Here is a 13,662-nt window from a genome sequence, read left to right as displayed (position 1 = left end):
TCATGGTTTATCAAAGAATTAATTCATAGTATCATAGCACATAAAGTATCATAGTATGTATGAATGAAATCATAGCAAGTACGTAAATTTTATAGTTATTTGAACATTATATAAATGATTGAAAAATGACTTTCATAAGTCATAAATCAATATATGCAATATATTAGAAAGTATTCGTAATAAAATATCATAGCAAATTATATCACAGCATGTAAGAAACAATATTAAAGTGTTTGAGTAATGAATCATAAGCTGAATAAGGGGTCGGAGTAATCATAAAATGATTAAGGTATTAGAGTGGTGAAAAACATTGAGCATAATTATCATATATCATAGCAGAAAAAGAATGAGGTATCAGAGTATATAAAAAAAATGAATGTGTGTCCATAAAAAAATTTCTCCCCTTGAATAAGTTATCTCCTCTTTAGAATTATTTCCTCCCAAAAAAAATTTAGCATCTAATCTTCTCCCCCTTATTAAAAGGGTTGAAAATAGAACATCATGGACCACTAGTAGGTGATGGTGGTAGTGGAGGTTGTGGTGGTTGGGCAAGTTTGGAGAAAAGTTGGTTCGTAAGGGCATTGAGGGTGTTGATAATAATTTTGAACTTGACCTCTTGTTATTATTTCATTGCGGCAAGTTCTACTATTTTGTGTGCAAGAGGCAGGTCTACCCGTCCAAAAATAAATATGAAGGATCATAAGATAAAAATAAAGAAGACGAAAAGTCTAAAGAAACTAGAACAAGAAGTGTCCAGTGCTTCAAGCGTTATGGAAGATGGCACATTTCTTCTGAATGTTCTCATAAAAGAATAATGGTTTTGAAAGATCAAAACACTAGAAGCCTGGATGACTCTCATTCTTCATCTAGTGAAAAAGAAGTTTTAGATTCTATAGAGGAAATTCTTCCTTGTGAAGGTGCATTGTTATTGGTTTGCAGTCTTCTTAGAAACTAACCAAATGAATTAAAACAATCACAATAAGATAATCTCTTCCACACAACATGTAATGATTTTTTTTTATCACATTTGTTATGTTATTATTAATAGTGATGATAGTTGTAATTGTTGTAGTTCAAGTTTGGTGGAAAAGTTAGGTTTGACTATTATACACTTCATCCAAAGCCTTACAAAGTTGGGTGGATTAAGGATGATAGTGGTATAATAGTCCAGAACCAAGTTAGTATACCTATTTCTATAGGCAATTATGATGACAATGTTTTGTTACAAAATCTAAGCCCTATGCAAATTGTTACAAAATCCAGAGTATCAAAGAATATCAATAGATTATCAAAACTTACCAAACATGTGATCAGGATATATTAGGATGATAATAACTAATATATTATTTAAATAGATTAACCATAAGTTATAAAAGGATACTTATGATATAATTAAACAATCGAGTGAAGTACACAAGAAAACACTAGAAGACGGAGGGGTGTGAATAATGTTTTTAAAATATTTTGGTAAAGCAGCGTCTACTGGCTTAAGAGTATACAAAAGTGAACTTTATTTAGACATTGGGTTTATGAGATAGGTAAATAAAAATTCTTTCAAATGATGGCATAAGAATCTTAACAATAGTTTTCAAAAGAAGAAAACAATAAGGCACAATTTTTATACTGGTTCAGTCAATCTTGAACTCTGTCCAGTTCTCATCCTGTTCTCTCTTAAGAACTCTTAAGAGATTCCATTAATCTTTCAATATTAGAACGGGTTTAACCCACTCCTAGTTTCAAGTATTATTACACCACTCTGGTCCCCTAGACAACACATCTAGTTTGAGTTTAGTCTCTCCAAGTTTTATCCTTAGACAATTGTCTAGACCAAGTATTCGTACATCACTCCTGGTTCCAAGTATAACTCACTTTTGGCTGAGTATTATCTGCCACTCTCGGCACCTTTAGAAAACATGTCTAGTTCGAGTTTAGCCTAGGATTCATCCCTAGACAATTGTCTAAACTAAGTTTATCCACTTCTAGTTAAGTATAACCCAATCCTAGTTGATATTATTCGTCACTTCTGACCCAAGTATTCTTACACCACTCCTGGTTTTCAAATGTTTGATCACAAAATGGAAATAACTCTCTTATAGAAAATGTTTAGTCAATACAAAATATTCCCAATTTTGTGTAATTGTTCTCTCTCTCTCTCTTCAAATTAAAAGAGCTTAATTGTAAAATGCTATCTAACGGTAGGAAATCAAAAAACAATTTATTGTTCTGAGCAAACATTAAATGACTTTAAATGCCTAACATTAAAAACAACAAAAGTGATAAGAAAAGTCATATATGCTTATGCACAATTTACTCTAATTTTGCAGATAAGTTATGTTACACACATCCACAGTGCTACAGATCAAAAATCAAATCTAAACGTTAGAGACAAAAGAGATAATCATGGAATGTTCCTCTCTTGAAGCAAAATCTAAAGAGATCGTACAACCTACTTCAAGTAAAGGACTAAAAAAACATGTTTGCTCTGACAAAGAAGAAAGAGAAGACGTAGGTATCAAGGCTACGAACTACAAACGTTGTCTAACGGATAAATATTCATAAAGCCTATAAATAGAAGATCTATCACGAAGAAAATCAGGATGATAGAATAAAGGATAGCCAAAGTGCGCAAAGCTACAACATCATATCCATCCTAAAGAGAAGAAGAGAGAAAAGAGCTCAAAGAAAAGATTACATATGAGCTGAAGAAAAGAGAAGAAAAGAGAAAAGAGAAATACTCTTGAGCTTAAGCGTCAAATCTCTTACTTTTGTAAGATCATAGAGAGAAACACTTGTTAGTGTTTAGACTGTATTGTATAGTATTCATACCCTATCGTAGAGAGATTTAGTCTAAACTGCTTGTAAGAAATCTTTGATTGCAATTATGAAGAGAATTAAAACACTTACAACTGAACTCTTTTGAGTTGAGGAATCTAGGCGTGGTAGTCTAGTACCAAGAGTGGTTCAAATACTCAAAGGAAATCTCGGTAGGGTGCTGAGTACTAGGAGTGGTGTGAATACTCAAGGAAATCTCGACAGGGAGCTGGGTACCAAGAGTGGTGCGAATACTCAAAGGAAATTTCGGCGAGGTAGTTGAGTACCAATATTGGTGCTAATACTCATTTGTAATCGTGTGAAGATTATAGTGAAATCCTCTATGGAGGAGACTCGACGTAGCTCAGTTGGAGTGAACCAGTATAAAATCTCTTGTGTTATTCTCTCTTCTCTTTACTAAATGATCATCTTGTAAAACCTGCAGTTGAGTTTTATATTTGAAAGTACAAGAACTTCCAAGTTAAACGATCCTTTATTTTTAATGGAAGTTCTTACAAACACTATAATAGAAATTATTTTGAATCTCGCAAGCTGATTCTTTCAAAGCTTATATTTTAAGTCGAACGTCTAATCCGTTAAGAGAATATTTAACACGCTCGACAACGTGCTATATTAGAAGATAGTCATCGTGAAAAAAAAATCATTCACATTAAAGAAAAATAACATTTTCAAGTTTGAAATTATTCGTAAAGAAATTTATTAAAAGGAAGAGATTCACTAAAAATATTATAAGTATATTATATATATATATATATATATATATATAAATACACTATTTACGAAGTCTTGGCCTAGGACAATTGAGGCGACTTTTAATTATAGGGTTAAATATGTTTTTAGTCCCTAAACTATCAAGCGAATTTGTTTTTAGTCCCTCTTTCAAAGTAAGGTACATTTTAGTCCTCCTCTTTCAAAAAATCTTAATTTTTGGTCCTCCAAAACTAACAGCGGGAGGATAAAAAATTAACATTTTTTTTAGATAGAAGGACTAAAATGTACCTTACTTTAAAAGAAAGACTAAAAACAAATTCATTTGATAGTTTAGGAACTAAAAACATATTTGATCCTTAATTATACTATTGTCCAGATCTCCTTTTCTTTATAGAGTGGTGCTAATTTTGAGTGATGCTACTTTCACACAAAAGACAATACATATTCATTTGACACTAAAAAATAATAATGTTTTAATTATATTTATATTTTTTTAAATAAAAATTTATAATATATATTATTATATTATTAGAGAAAATGTCAGGTATTTTTAAGATGAATGAGAAAGTAGTTTTTTCTTCTTTTTAAGATAATGATTTGAGAAAATAAATATAATAGGATTTAAAGGGTTACAGCTTATGGCTAGAAAGGTTTACAAATTTGACTTCATGTCAACCAGGGATTATTATTATTATATAGATATATGCACCGAAAAATGCTCCAAGCAATTATTTTAATTCAATAATAAAATAATTTACAGAGACGTGTTCCGTCATTTCCTTGCATATATTATATGCTAAGGTTCTTGTGCTTTGCTTGTTCTCGTATGCTGAGATACACTTACCATCTTTCAGAGTTTATTGCTTTCGCTTTTGATTTTAGCAGCACGTAATGATGGATTATGATCATTTGCAGATTTCTATCCACTCAGATGACGCAAGTCGGAAACAGAGATGCAGGGAGAAGATGGAGGAGCTGAAGAATACACAATTCTCAAGTGCAGAAGATGCAGCTTCACCACTACCGCATAAGGAACTTGTTGGAGAGAAAAATATTGTGATTTTTGAGCTTTATGATGCTGTTGAAAAGGGGGATGTGGTTAACTTTGTTGATGTATTGGGGAAAGAATGTGCAGCAAGGAAGGTGCCTTTGTCTGATATTTTTGATCAGGTAACAGGAGCAGGTGATTCACTGCTTCACGTGGCCGCAGATTTTAGGAGTGAACAGATTGCAGAGTTGATTTCTTGTCACTTTCCGGAGCTTCTTACTAGAAGAAATGTGACAGGTGATACTCCACTTCATGTTGCTGTGAGGTCCAAGAACTCCTCTATAGTCAAGCTTATTCTGTCTCAGTATGCCATAGAGAAGTCAAAACACGATGGTTTGAAGGATAAGGAGATAACAAGAGAAACAAATGAGTATGGGAATACTCCTTTACATGAAGCTGTCTATAGTGACCATTTTGGTGTGGTTGAAGAGATTTTACATGCAGATGAGCCTGTTGCACATTATCTGACCAAGTCCAGGTCTTCGCCACTGTTCTTGTCAGTCATGAGTTCAGATGTGAAAATTTTGGATCTGCTGTTACAAATTCCCTTTCCTGCCGATCAACCATTCGAGAAAGTTTGTGTTTCGGAAAGGAATCCTGGTATTCATTCTTCACACCAAATTTAGTTTTAGCTTAATATGCATAACAATATTTCTATTCATTTCAAAATATTTTTACCTTGTATGACTCAACACTTACCAACTTTGTCATCTTTTTTATGACATTTTTACATACAATAAAGTCGATTTAAATTGGTTGAAATAGAATAGAGATATTATTCTAATAAACCAAAAAAACATAATTATTTAATGTTTAATTTCTAAATAGTTTGAAAACTGTTAGTACAATATATGTATTTAATATTTTTTAATCTTATTGTTTGCAAGATTTTAATTAATTTACATTGTTTTGTTGAATTCTAGATCTAATAAGAGAGATATTAGGGAAAAGAGAGGAGCTAATTTACTTTGAGAGATGAAGAGGGGGGTACTCCCTTTCATTATGCAGCTTACACTGGTTATGTTGAAGGATTTCGTATACAAAATTTATCAGAAAAATCAAACCAAAGTCTCTTAGAACGGAACAAGAAGGGCAATTTTCCCATTCATGTAGCTTGCAAAAGGGGTCATATTAAGGTGGTCGAAGAATTCCTTCGACATGAATTGCCCATTAATCCTTATGTTCTACTCAATCAAAAAGGTTAAAATATTCTTCAAATTGCAGCGAAGAATGGAAGAACTAAAGTGGTACAACACCTATTGCGGAATCAGAAGATCGATCAGTGTGCTATAAATCATAGAGATAATGATGGAAACACGCCATTGCGTTTGGCTTCCATAAATTTATTTCCAAAACTTCTGTATTATATATCACAAGACCAGAGGATTAACGTGAATATCACCAATAAGCGCGATTTAACAGCTCGAGATATTGTTGAATTGGAATTAAATACTCAGAAGACTCTTCGAAAGGTATGATTAAGAATGATATACTAGGGTTTCACCCCCCATATGTCATGCTATAGAGTACCATGTGCGTATCAAAGAGGATAAAATAAAATAAAAAAATGACAAAAATAGATTAAATTCTATTATATGATACTTGAGTGAGAACTAATCTTTTGGTTTCATCATGAATACGTCTGAATAATAGAGTTATAATTTGCTGCATATTTTCATTTTATTCTCTCGTTACATACCAAATCACAGCTCGAATTTTACTTGTTGATGATGCATAACTTCTTATGCTAATTTCTAAACTCTTTTTTTTCTTAACTTTTCTAATTCGTGCAGCTTGTAGCCAATTCGGTTTTGATCGAAGCTGGCGTATCCGTGAAGTTAAATGACATGTTGCGTCTTCAACGCCAACAATCACCCAAAAGGGATTTGCATTTAAAAGATCCCAACACATTCTTAGTTGCGGCCACTTTGATTGTCACTCTGACATTTACTGCTTTTTTTAGTGTTCCAGGAGGTCTATACAGTTCTGATGACCCAAATTCAAAAAAAAGAGGGAAGGCTGTTCTGGCTCAGGATCCAGGTTTCTGGCTTTTCAGCATCCATAATACAGTGGCCATGTTTAGTTCTACAGCTGCATGTATACTGATGTTGGTGGCTCAAACTTTTGACTCTGAATTGGCACGTAAGGCAACGTTGTTCGCAACACTGTGTGTGTATATTTCCTTTTTATCATTGCCAATTGTATTTTTATCTTTTTTAGGTCTAGTTATAGATAATGATTCACTCCGTTTGGTTTTAGTAATTATAAGTGCAGTATGCAGTTTCTTGTTGATCCCTATTTGCCAATTTGGATTTAGTCTTCTTCTACTTAATCCTACTGGGGGAGGTCCTCTTAGGAGTTTTATTGCATTACTACATTACGACAATAAGCCAGAGGATTCCTCTTATCAGAAAGCGATCAAGGACAACGAGAAGTTTGTGTAATCAAAAGAGCATGTGTAACAGGTGGATTGAACTATATATGTTCAAAACTTTATGGACATTGATTATGAAAATTAATGTTATTTGAAGTTATGACATGATAGAGTATAATGGATTCGGATAATCTTTGTTCCATAAATAATAATTTTAAAATGTTTCATCCTATGGCAGCCCAATCCATTATCTTACCCCACTGCTGAAGGTTTCTATATAGTTTTGTTTGGTTAAAATTTAGTTTTTTTATTTATTGCTTTTGCTACCTTCCCCCTTAACAAAAAATAACAAAGAAATTAATTTAGGATTTAGGCTTTTCCCTTTAAACCTCAAAACTTATTTTGGTTTGATTTGTACGTTATTTGAACATGCTACATTGTCTATCAATATTATGTTAGAAGCAATTTTTTTTTTTTAATTTATCAACTAATGTCAAAGTCTTTATGCATAAGATGATGGTTATTCCTTTTCTATCGTTAATCAATTGAATCTAAAATACTAAAACAAAACTTGATACTATTTTTTAATATAGAATTTTAAGAGTAATTTTTTTTTAAATTGAAAATTTTTATGATTGTTCTAGAAAAAAAGTACTAAGACCATGCACCTAAAAGTATTCAAAGTAATATGCCTTTTTTCATTTCTCAAAGCCCCTTTATACTCATCATTCCTCATCTTGAATTCCCTTCCGTCTTTATTATTCTCCTAACATCCTATTTACTCCAATATTCCCTTTTTAACATATTTCTTTATTTGACCATTTGTCTTTTATATATAACTATCCTAATGATTATCAATCAAGTTAGCATTTTATTTATCATATCAATCAGCATTGGACTTATTAATCCAGTCAATACTAAACCTAATAACACCACATCGTTCTTTGGCCTTAGTATCACAGAGTGTAAAACTAAAAGTTGTTTAAATCAAATTCAATCATTGATCCAATCGATAATGAGCTTATTAACTCAATCAGTATTAGGTTTAATACTCATAATCCCCTTAACCTTAGCATAGTAGGATGTAAAGTTAAAAGTTCTTTAGACCAAATCAAATCGTTGACCAAATCAACATTAGGCTTATTGACTAAATTGATATTGGGCCTAACACCATAATGATGAAATATATTATTTTTGAGAAAATTTTAAAACAAATTGAAATTCTAAACTTTTATAAGATTAATTAAATTACTCAAGATTAGATAATTCCAAATTTCATCTAAAAACAAAAACTTAAGGTTTCTCAAATCTTATATTTATGTCTTCTTTTTTCTTCAACTTGATTTTGGTAGGGGCACCAATGGCTTGACCAAGACTTTGAAATTATTGGAAGTTTTATATTTTGGTTGCTAACAACTAAATTTTTATTATTCATGTTGATAGGATTCTTTTTATTTTTTTTTTCATTTACATTGGAAAATCTTTGTTATTGTAGACCTATTTTGCAGTTGAGTCAAAAAAATTTCAATGAATATCATAAAGATTATTTGTTGTTCAGTTTATGATATCTCATTATAGTCTTTTGCTTAACATTATTAGAGTAATTGCAATTACTATAATTATGTGGATGGTTGGAGGATGAAATCTCTAGAAAGGGAGGCTTAAATAGAGTTTTAAATCTTTTCGCAAAACAATGTTTAATCTCTTTTGCAGGAGTTAGACGATCTATATTTCTTAAACATTTAAATATTTAAAACAACATTTAGGAAAAACCTTTGAAAACCAAAAGCAATAAGGTACACTTACTTTTATACTGGTTCGCTCCAAACTAAGTTACGTATAGTTCTCTCTTAAGCACTTTTAAGGGGTTCCACTAATCACAAATGATTACAATAAGTTTAATTGTTCCTAGTATACAACTGACCCAACTAGTTAGGACGATTATAACCACTCCTGGTATGAACTGGTCTAACTAACTAAAAATTTTAACTCCACTAAGTTAAACTTACAAGTATTTTACTTCACTTTTGAAAGAAAATAGCAAAGTGTTTTCAAGATTACAAGAATAGAAAATGTAACTCTCGTAGAGAGGATTTAAAATCAATACAAAGATATTACGAAAACTAGTAAAGTGACTTTTATTTTTCAAAGAACAAGCGTTAGATTATGCAAGCTTAAGAAAACAATAGCAAGAGATAGTATGCACAGATAATTCTTGGTTATTTCGTGAAATCCTCTTTATATAGGCTTCTTTGAAAAATATATGTTACTCAGAGCTTTTGGCTTTCACATAGGGATGTAGCCTTTTGTACTAGATTAGAAGCTATGTAGCATCTTGCAGAGACAATTCTGATGTGTTGGGAAGAGACTGATAGAGATAATGAAGGAAACATTCCTAGAATATCTTCATATCTCTAAACATCCTTCTAATTCTGATGTAGGCTTTTTAGTAAAGGTATTGTACTGATACTATCTACACAGAAAAAGAGAGTACAACACAAAAGACAGTAAAGTACTACGGCGTACATGCAATAAAGTTTTAAATGATTTTAGTCGTTTTCGCATTATACAAGTATTATCGTTTAGGCATTATATGTTTGAGTAAATTATATCATTTAGGATACTTTTAATATATAGTGTTTAGCGTTTTGCGTTTAATATCCTAGACGGTTCACTCTGTTAAACACTATTTATTTCAAATGTTGTGTTAAACTTCAAAACTAGGTTTGTTTAGACGACCTTGTCTTAACTTGTAGCGTTTAGACGATATTGTCTTAACAATCTCCCCTTTTTTTATGTTTAATAAATACTTATGCTAAGACAAAAAGTATAAGAGATTTTGCTATCAAAGATTTTGCTATCAAAGATTTTGCTAGACGTGATAAAGTTGTTCAAATATAAATTCATTCAATTCTATCATGCTAGTTGTTTTAGCTATCTTTTTTAAAAATATTTTTCATGTGTATCAAGACAAAGATAGTTATCTAGATTTCTTTACATAGCATTAGATCATAAAGATATCAAAGTATTGAATTATATATATCAGAACTTTATATTCATAGTACTCAACATTTATTCAAAATCAATCATTGCTCATGGTTTATCAAAGAATTAATTCATAGTATCATAGCACATAAAGTATCATAGTATGTATGAATGAAATCATAGCAAGTAAGTCAATTTTAGAGTTATTTGAACATTATATAAATGATTGAAAAATGACTTTCATAAGTCATAAATCAATATATGCAATATATTAGAGTATTCATAACAAATTATATCAGAGCATGTAAGAAACAATATTAAAGTGTTTTGAGTAATGAGTCATAAGATGACTAAGGGGTTAGAGTAATCATAAAATGATTAAGGTATCAGAGTAATCATAAAATGATTAAGGTATCAGAGTGGTGAAAACATTGAGCATAATTATCATATATCAGAGTAGAAAAAGAATAAGGTATCAGAGTATATTAAAAAAAACAATGTGTGTCCACAAAAAAATTTCTTCCCTTGAATAAGTTATCCCCTCCTTATAATTATTTCCTACCAAAAATATTTTAGCATCTAATGTTCTCCCCCTTATTAAAAGGGTTGAAAATAGAACATCATGGACCACTAGTAGGTGATGGCGGTAGTGGAGGTTGTGGTGGTTGGGCAAGTTTGGAGAAAAGTTGGTTCATAAGGGCATTGAGAGTATTGATAACAATTTTGAACTTGACCTATTGTTCTTCTTTCATTGTGACAAGTTCTACTATTTTGTGTGCAAAAGGCAGGGCTATCCCTCCAAAAATAAATATGAAGGGTCATAAGATAAAAATAAAGAAGACGAAAAGTCAAAAGAAACTAGAACAAGAAGTGTCCAATGCTTCAAGTGTTATGGAAGATGGCACATTTCTTCTGAATGTCCTCATAAAAGAATAATGGTTTTGAAAGATCAAAACACTAGAAGCCTGGATGACTCTCATTGTTCATCTAGTGAAGAAGAAGTTTTAGATTCTATAGAGGAAATTCTTCCTTGTGAAGGTGCATTGTTATTGGTTTGCAGTCTTCTTAGAAACTAACCAAATGAATTAAAACAATCACAACGAGAGAATCTCTTCCGCACAACATGTAATGATTTTTTTATCACATTTGTTATGTTATTATTAATAGTGACGATAGTTGTAATTGTTGTAGTTCAAGTTTGGTGGAAAAGTTAGGTTTGACTATTACACTTCATCCAAAGCCTTACAAAGTTGAGTGGAATAAGGATGATGTCGTATAATAGTCCAAAACGAAGTTAGTATACCCATTTCTATAGACAATTATGATGAAAATTTTTTGTGTGACATTGTTAATAGATCCATCCATGATGGCTACACCAATAAAATAATTTTCTTTCATAAGGGATGCAAAATAATTATAGTTCCTCTCACACCTCAGAGAGGATGAGATAAAAATAAAGATCAAAATTGAAAAAGAAAAAAAATAAGAAAGAAGAATTGTTAACCAAACAACCTTTTAAAGAAGATGTTGGAAAAGAAAAGAAAGTATGCATGATTTTGAACTCTTCATCATCAAAAGGTAATCATTTTGATTTTTCTTCATAACAAAAACATCACTTTGTTTTGTTGCACTACATAAAGCAATGGCTAAAACAAAATGAAGGAAAAGATGATTTTGGAATGAAGGCCAATAAACTTTCTCATAATTTCTTTTTCAAACACAAGAGGCCTTATTTCTTTGTTCTTTTCTTTAGATATATCCTCTTGTCAATACCACTATTCATTCAATTTCTATTTGTTATTTTTTTAGGTACATCTTTGATTCAGGAGGAGATTAATAGCCAAAGTTATGCTTCCTTAAATATATTTTCGATCTGAGGACATGTCGTTTTTCAAGAGAGGGTGAGATGAAACCCCATCTAGGGACATTGATGGAGATCCATCTAAGGAGCTACAACTTGAATTAGGCTTAGAGAATGGAAGAATAAGAAGGACATCAAGGACTTCTACTCCTATGAAGATAGTGTTCAAGCTTGTTTTTCCTTCTCGTAAGCCTTCTAAATATGTACATATATGTTTTTCTTTAGGCCTTGTATTTAGGCCAAGGACCTACCCATCCAAGAAGTTTAGTAAACGTAGACAATTTTGAAGATTTCTCTACATCCAATTTAGAGGTTCAAAAAATACATGCTTATAGTCAAATGAAATCACTTTGAGTCTACTTTCCAATAGTAAAATAATCAAAGCTAATTTAGAGTTTTGTGGAGGAAGTTATGAGTTAAATAGTTAGCAAAGGTCAGAGTTGTCAAGAAATTGTCAATTGGACTAGTTTTAGGCTTCTAGCATCTTTTGGGCCTTAGAAAGGTAAGGAGTGTCCCTTCTAGCTTGTTTGAAGCCTTAAAGAACATTCTAGAGTTTGAAGGAGGCTCTCATGCATCCCCTTGGACGACTTCAAAAGGAGAAGGCTCCCATGCATCCCCCTTGGACGGTTTTAAAGGGAGAAGGCTCTCATTCACCCCCCTTGGACAATTGGAACACTAGTACAAAAACACCGTATAACGTCGATGATTTTTGGCCTTTCACGTCGAATTTGAGATCGACGTCATATCGGGAGACGTTAAATTGACGTCGAACATAAAACAACTTGACGTTCACAATAAAGCAAATCAACGTTGAATTTTGTCAATATTCGACGTTAATAAAAAAAATTGTTTTTTTAATTAATTGTGATCCTGTTTTACAACTCTACGAGACCTGAAAAGTAGAAAAACAATAAATTTCAGTTTTTGGTATTTTATAAAGTATGAACTATGAACGTATAGTGTAGTATCAACAACAAACAACAATAACAAACAATAATAACAAACAACAAACAAGTTCAATCAAACAACAACAAATAGGTTCAACCAAACAATAACAACAAACAAGTTCAACAAAAAAAAAACAACAAACAAGTTCAACAAATAAGTTCTTCAAAACGAAAACAAAATCTAACCTTCAAAAGGTGGGTGTCGAAATAAAGTATTGCCACCAATGAGAGAGAAAGCAGAATGCGCCTATGAAGGACAAAAACACGAAAATAATCGGTCAAAACAAACGAAAATCATACATAAAATAGTTAATTAACATGCATTTGTAACAAATGAAAGAAAGATTACATGTAATAGTTGTCAAACTTTGTCCCAGAAAAGTTTGAGCAGAAAAGAGGGTATTGCACGCTAAGATAAAGTGAATGAATTTTCAACCTCTCGCTCAAATTTTTATTGAATTCATTAACCTTTTTACGTCTAATGCTGGGGCATTTGACGTTTTATATTCTTTTGACGTCTAATTCTAGGGAATTCGACATGATACATAAATACATTTTCACCTTCGCACCAAGCATTTTCGCAAAAATTATCCAATATAACAAATTGACGTCAAATTACAACTCTAAACGACGTCTAATAATTGCATTTATTTACAAAAATGCCACCAGTCATTTTTAACGTTGGATATTCAGTGATTGGACATTGAACGCGTGACTTTGTACGTTATTTTTGCACTAGTGGAAGCTTTAAAAAGGAATCTAGTTCAATGTACTCTCCTTCCTCCTAAGAGTTCTCCTTCTTTTATAAAAGGAGAGCTCCTCATCTTGTAAAAGATCGTGGAAATAAATGTTAGTGAAACTTTTTCCATCATTAACTATGAGGTTTCCTTCCTAGGTAGGTTTC

The 13,662-nt window shown here is 31.6% G+C and overlaps 1 pseudogene; it reads left to right on the top strand.

Moving 5' to 3' along the window:
• The first annotated feature begins 4,419 nt into the window (after window positions 1-4,419).
• On the top strand, window positions 4,420-7,038 carry LOC124833354 (protein ACCELERATED CELL DEATH 6-like; annotated as a pseudogene).
• The last annotated feature ends 6,624 nt before the right edge of the window (window positions 7,039-13,662 follow it).

This window comes from Vigna umbellata, chromosome 10, assembly GCF_029865625.1.
Source record: "Vigna umbellata cultivar VRB3 chromosome 10, Vumbellata_1.0, whole genome shotgun sequence".
NCBI lineage: Eukaryota > Viridiplantae > Streptophyta > Magnoliopsida > Fabales > Fabaceae > Vigna > Vigna umbellata.
This window is presented reverse-complemented; position numbering and strand designations above follow the sequence as displayed.